General features: G+C 44.1%; 1 non-coding gene across 1 annotated transcript; it reads left to right on the top strand.

Moving 5' to 3' along the window:
- The first annotated feature begins 6,450 nt into the window (after nt 1-6,450).
- Nucleotides 6,451-6,533, top strand: trnal-cag. The gene has a single exon. It is a non-coding gene; the product is annotated as a tRNA-Leu (tRNA).
- The last annotated feature ends 580 nt before the right edge of the window (nt 6,534-7,113 follow it).

Genomic DNA, 7,113 nt, shown 5'->3' with positions numbered 1-7,113 from the left:
GCTCAAAGCGTTTTACAATTGTTTGCATTATTCATTGGCTTCCACAGTCACACACTTCTGGTGGTAAACTACCTCAGTAGTCACTCCGATGGAAACATGGCCAATCCACACCCACGGCCTCTCCCACCATCACCAACATCACTCACTCACAATCACACACCAGGGAGCACACACCTGGGGGCTAGGTGTATGCTAGGTGGGTGCTAGGTGGTTTGCTAGGTGGGTGCTAGGTGTGTGCTAGGTGTATGCTAGGTGTCCTAACATCTGAACCTTGAGTTTGTCTGAATTAGGGCTGGGTGTCTGAATCGATTCTTATTCACAAGGATTCCGTCTGATTTAATATCAATTAATTTAGAGAAACTTTCTGCTGTTTTTGCATCGTTTTCCTTCTTGCGTCTGGTTTTCCTTTTGCTCTTCTCTGATGTCATACTTTTTAAATCCAATCAGTTTTCAGGCCTGACAGCTTCTGTCCTGTTAGACATCACGTAAACGAAATCGAAACCCAAAATAAACTGATCCAAGGATTCTGTAAATTAATGCCATCTCATTTTACCTCTTATCTTCACTAGGGTTGTGGGGGTTCCTGGAGCCTATCCCAGCTGTCATTGTGCAAGAGGCGGGTTACAACCTGGACAGGTCGCCAGTCTATCTCAGACCCTTTTACACCTAGGGTCAATTTAGAATCACCAATCAAACCAAATGACTTTGGAGGGTGGGAGACACATGCAAACTCCACCCAGAAAAAACAGAGCGGGACTCGAACCTAGACCTTCACACTGTGAGGCATCAGTGAAAACCAAAGGCAAACTGAGGTTTCTTTGTGAAAATATACTGATGCTCTGGTCTGGTCTAGATGGTTGCTAGATATCTGGCAGAACACTGAATTGTCACAAGATGTAAAATGTTTTTTGTTGCTCCTGTCTGTGGTCATAATGTTGTGGCTGATCCATGCGTATATACATTTGAATCAAGATCTGGAAACCCGAGTCCGAGTCTGAATCAGACACAAAACAAAAGGCCGTGATGATCCCTCCCGGGTCATTTTTAACAGACATAAAGAGAAGTCTACCTGAGGAAGCCCAACAGGCGTGAAATGTGAAAGGAAGACATTTGAGGACAGGAAATGCAGAGGCCTCGAATTACACCCCTCACCGCTTCACTTCCTACCGCTCTTTAGTACAGTCGCCGCTCTCCCAGACACCAGAATACCTTTTAAACCGTCGTTTAATCCCCACTAATGAATCAGAATCCCCTTTCTCTTTGCTGGGTAAGTAGGGCTTAACGGTAATTGAATGGGTAGTTGTACTTTGCATAATTTTTCTTATACCAAGAAAGACAGAGAGGGAGGGAGGGGGGGGGGGTTAAAGGAAAGATGTGTGAATTTAATGTGAGCTTACTAAGAGGAAACTGGCCTTGAGTCCACAAAACGATCTTAAGAGGGGAGGTGGGGGCCGCTCAGTTCCTGCCTTTAACACCCCTTTGCTGACCTTTCTGAAATGGACTTTAATGCATAAAGTGGAATAAAGTGGAATTAATCATGTGCAGGGACTGGGTCATGGGCAGGGGTGTAACACAGATGGCTGAGTGGCATTGTTAGTGTATGTGTGTAGGCTATGCTGGGGGGGGGGTACACACACACACACTACTATATTTAATTCACATTCTTTATCAAAGGAAAGTGCAGACAAGGTGAACGCACCCAGAGAGAAGCTCTTCCTGTTGAGTCTGAGGAGTTTCAAAGGTCACCGCTGCAGCTGGAGTCGACCCAGTCGAGACCTTTCATTCGCTTTTTCTTTGCTCTGAGTAACATAGCAACAGAAATGACTGAGTGATTTCCTTTTGTACATGAACGCAGTATCTGTTGCCAACATCTCAGTGAGACGATGCACGTGAAGGACCAGCTCATAGACTGTATGTAAAGATGGACAACGTGTCCCCACGTCCTATCATTGGTCAAATTTATAGGACATAAAGTTATCTGGCATCGTTCTGGATCTCCGGCGTTTGATCGCAATAAAAAAAAAAAGATATTGTGAATTCATCTACCAGTGGAATGACAGTAACGCAACTTTCCCTCCTAACTAACGTCACTACCCAATCAGAAGTAGAGAGGGGGTGGCTCTTGCTTGGTTGAGATCCAGCAGCAGCTGCATTCAGTAACTGAACTCTAACTCTGGAAATTACTGTTTCCAAAATAAAAATAAATATCTGCTGCACATATTTTAATGTTCAGCAAACAGTGACAATAAACCAAACTTATTTGTTCTCCCCTGAGTCAACCTGTAACCTGAATGCTGTGTTATCTCTCAAGTCTCCGAGTTGGAATATGGAATTTCCGAGTTTTCATGAAGGCATCATCCATACCAGCATTTTGTCATCAAAGTCACTGTTGTTGAAAAGATGGAGAGTAAATGTAGTGTCCTAACTGCAAACAAAGGACTAAAAAATAGTTATAATGATAATAATAATAACTAATATTAAATGCTGAATGTAAATTTTACATTTACAGTTCCCCGGGGATGTGGGGAAATCCACTGTTGTGCTGCTTTGGAGCCAGTTACAAGTAAATGTTGGTTTATACTATTTATTTATTTATTCATACAGTCATGGTCCTACACCACCATGGTGTAGTAGTGATCATGATGTCACATCCTGTTTCTATAGCATCAAATAACTAAAATTAAACAGAAAATGATCTGACAGTGTTTTAATAAGGCCCGCCCACTAACATGGACGGGGCGGGGCTTATTACCCATACTGCAGCCTCCGGCCATCAGGGGGAGCTCTACAAGCTTTGCCTTCACTTTTGAGGAGCTGTTTTTTCTGATAAGCTGCATTCTAGTTATTTGACACTATGTGATATCATCGATAACGTGGCTCCACTCCCAGATACTGCTCAGACTCAGACTCAGACTCAGACTCTGACTCTGAGATACGACTCAATGTCCATTATTTTCTACAGTCAGTGGGTTCGTGTGCTAATAATGTTTTGTCTCATCAGTGCTTGTGCTTTATGTGTAGATCTCATAACAACCATCTAGTCTGTTCTAGGTAATCACAGACCGTCTCCCCAGCATCACCCTCCAGTTGTTCCTGCAGGATCCCAGGTTGTTCTCAGGTCAGACTAGATGTAAAATCCCTCCAGTGAATTGTGGGTTTACCCCTGGGGGTCTCCTCCTCATCCTCCTCATCCTCCTCATCCTCCTCTTCCTCCTCCCAGCCGGTGGTGCTTGATAAACCCTCATCTCTAAAACTGAACCCAGTCGTGTTTCAGCCGCTTTCCTTTCAATTGACAATCAAAAATGGAATTATTTTGTTTTTTAAACTAACACAAAAAAAGCCTGGTTTTTCATATTTCACTTTTAGACTCAAAACCTTTTAGCAGCCGGTGGTTTTATTACATCTCCTTATACCTGGGATGAACCCAGGTAAAGTACATTAAATGTAATCTGTACTTAAAGACGTGTGTAGTGACGTTAACTACGCGTATTAGTTGGTGCAGTGTTTGTTTGCAGCTACCTCAGTGTAACATGGTTTATAAGGACGATGGTACGTGAGGAAAATCTTGTAAAATGCCTCAGAGTGTGATATAGCGACATCTGAGTGTATGTGTTTCATGCTGTGACCCAACGTACAGGAGGAGCATACTGTTTATAGGGACCTACGGGTTGTTAAGGGCTTTAATTTAAATGGCTTTAAATTAGCTTTGATTCATATTATTTAAATGGATTAAAGTTAACCTGGCAACTACAGAAACAAAGTGCTGACAGTTTATAGCTACCACTTCCAGGTAAACTGTGTTCATTGTTACTATATGAAGCAGGATTTAAATGTTAAATTCATCCGTCACAATTAACCTGAATGATTATAGTTCCAATAATTCACATACTTTAATTATTTGACTAAAAAACTTTGGATTTAATTTTGCCTCAACAAAAAATATTTCAAATCAAGTCATGGAGATAATGTGCCAGGGAATATTTTATCTTAAACACGTTCATAATACGGTCTCATTAACAAAACTTCAGATATACATGTGTTTTTCATTGTAACCTCCCTCCATGTTTTACTCGCCACCTGAAGTCCACAGCTTGGTCACCCATGAACTGCATGCAACATGTTTTAAATCTTTAAATTTCTTTATGCATTTATTATAAAGATGAGTTCAAGAGAGTTGTGTGACGATTGCAATTAAAGGAGTGCGTGCAATAGCTGCACTACACGTCCTTTAGACTGTGAAGTAGCTGAGAACCGCTGGGCGTGCGTCGGCTGTGCTGCACCGCGCTGCTCGGTGCAGTTAACGTTTCAGTATTCAGGTGAACAGCCTGAGCGCGAGCAGGGCTGCAGGTCTATCTCTGCTCTGATCCAGCCAAGCCTCGGGGTTAGAGACACGAGTAGAGGGATAAACCCATGCAGCTCCGAGGCCCACTCGGTCTCTGCGGGGTAAGAAAAGCTGGACTTGACCCAGCGAGAGCCGAGCGGGAGGGGTGGACGGGGCGTAACACATGAAATACCGTTGTAAGGGTTATCCGATCCTCCCGGGCGCAAGTGAGCCACTCTGGTGTGAATGTGAGCAACTGAGAAGAGGAAAGGAGAGTCAGCGAGCATGAGGGGTGGGTGGATGTGAGGGGGGGAGAAGTCATAAAGAATAAATCACCGAGCTAAATGTACAAGGGAATGAATGGAAGATGAGAGAGCAGTAGGTGTAGAAAAGGACAAAGTCAGTGAGATTAGAAGATGTAAAGGTAAGAAGAGGTTTAGAAAAGAAAGGGGGAGTAAAACGAGGTGGGAGGGGCCGAGAAGTGTGTTCAGCATCGTAAGTAATGAGCATAGCGACCTGCTACGGCGCTGCACCTTGTGCTTGTGCGTTTATTTTCCGTATTAGAACAAAGTTCTACGTCTATGTGTGTGTGTGTGCATGTGACGTTTAGCAAGAGAAAGTGATACATGCAAAACAAAAAGGTCAGGTAGCGAAGTGTGGATGTCGCCGTGAACCGACATCAGTGAAGGTGCAGCCAGAGCTGGGTGGGAGGCCAGAGCAGAGCGCCTCCTCCGCCTCCTCCTCCTCCTCCTCCTCGTCCGCCTGCCACTGCACATCAGCGCCGCCCTCGCCCATCAGATGTGACAGCCACAACCGTCAGGAGTCCGCACTAAAATAGCCGTCGTACAGCTGTTATTGCTACGGCTGCAGAGCTCTGTTTACAGCCCGCTGACGGAATCACATTTCAGCGCGACGGAGGGGGACGGGACGGGACGGGGGAGTCGGGGGGGAGGCGGGGGGGAGGCGGAGGAAAGAGGGAAAGGAGTCGCAGGAGTGAGGGGGGGAGAGAAACAGTGATGGTGGTGAAGGGCGTCTGGATGGATGATGATCAGCCACCAGACACGACTTCAGCTATTTAACTGAAAGCAAAACTGATTTGCATTTTTTTCCTGTTGTGTTCAGTAATAAATAAAGGACTGTGATCACAAGTCAGGGTTTATAAGAAGGGGAACATCTAACAGTACCTGAATGCTCCTTATTTTTAAGTAAAACCTCTAAAACAGACGTAAAGTAGATACTAGAGTTGGAGCTGAATCTGAATCAGAAAGGCAGAAACATGCTTTTTTTTTTAACAAATACTTATTTCAAATGATTAGTATTGGAGAGAAGGACAAACATCCAATCAGAGAGCTGCTTTTAATCATGTGACCTCAGTGAATATTTGTGCGTCTGCCTGGATTGAGTGACGTTCAGGAGTCAGGGTGAAAAGTCTGGACTCTGTAACAGAGGAGGCTCTGACTGGACCAAACACCACTTCACTGCATCACTAGTTTCGTTGAATAGTTGCGGAGGCAGCAAATAACTTTTGTGAAGCAGAGTTTGACCTGGAGATTATTCTGTTATGTTCCATTAGTATTGAGACGTCTGCGGTCAGGTTCCCTCATGTTAGCATTCGTCTTAGTTAGCATTTTTTAGCTCGCTAATTCAGACTACGGGTAAATAGTCTTGCTTTTATAGTGCACTTTTCTACCTATTGGTGCTCAAAATGCTTGACAGTTGCAGAGGTTCAGTGTCCTGCTCAAGGACACTTCAACGTTTGGCATATTCCAGTGATCGAACCTGTAACCTCTCTACCTACTGAGCCACAGTCATCACTACTGTCTCCCACAAGAACCAAATCATCATCACAGTCATGTTCTGCTCCTTCAAGTCAGAATAAACCATCTCTATTAGCTGCATTTAATGAAAACATCAACCAATACTGCAGATACATCCAAATATTATTAGAATGGATAATTGAAGAATACTCATTTCAACACGTACATATCCTAAATTATATATTTTTATACCTATTTCGAATTTTATTCCAATACAAATACAAATACTGGATGCTAATCGTGCCGCTTGTAGATACATTAAAGAGGCTACAGACGTCCCATTTTGTTCAGAGGTATCCCTGACCTCATTGTGTCAGGATGGCCGAGCGGTCTAAGGCGCTGCGTTCAGGTCGCAGTCTCCCCTGGAGGCGTGGGTTCGAATCCCACTTCTGACATCAGGATTTTACCTAATTTCCCTTCAGGGATAAATAAAGTTATTTATCTATCTAACAGTTTGCAGGACGCTCACAAAGACACGTTGCTTTCAGTTTCCCTCCTACAGCAGAGACGGTGATCTTACATGAACTACCAGATCTGCAAACACACCAGTGAAGGAGAAGAAACAGACATGTGAATCATGCAACATCAAATGAACCATGCAGAGTCTGCACAAGCATCGTTCAGGAAGGAACGGATCCACCAGAAAATGGCTTTCAGCAGTGGCACTAAATAAACTCTTCTTGAACATCGTCATATGACCAGTTTGCTCCAACTCTTCTGAAAGCGTCTCCGTCAACACCAGACCATGAGACATACAGCAGGTAGTTCCCTCTTTCTGCAGCGTCATCTCCACAGTGTCTGACCTCTGATCTCTAAAGCCTCCTCGGGCTTTGTCCCAAACCGGAGCTCTTAAAACAAGCCCTGCATCTCTAAGGAGTTCTTTTTTTTCCCCATCCAGTGCAGGTGCGTGCTGCTCTGTAACTCGTACCATCTTTATTGCTCCCATATATCCAGATCCTTCAAGGCGCCAAATGC

The sequence above is a fragment of the Mugil cephalus genome, chromosome 1 (assembly GCF_022458985.1).
Source record: "Mugil cephalus isolate CIBA_MC_2020 chromosome 1, CIBA_Mcephalus_1.1, whole genome shotgun sequence".
Classification (NCBI taxonomy): domain Eukaryota; kingdom Metazoa; phylum Chordata; class Actinopteri; order Mugiliformes; family Mugilidae; genus Mugil; species Mugil cephalus.
The sequence above is the reverse complement of the archived record's forward strand: the minus strand, read 5'-3'. Positions and strand labels throughout refer to the sequence as shown.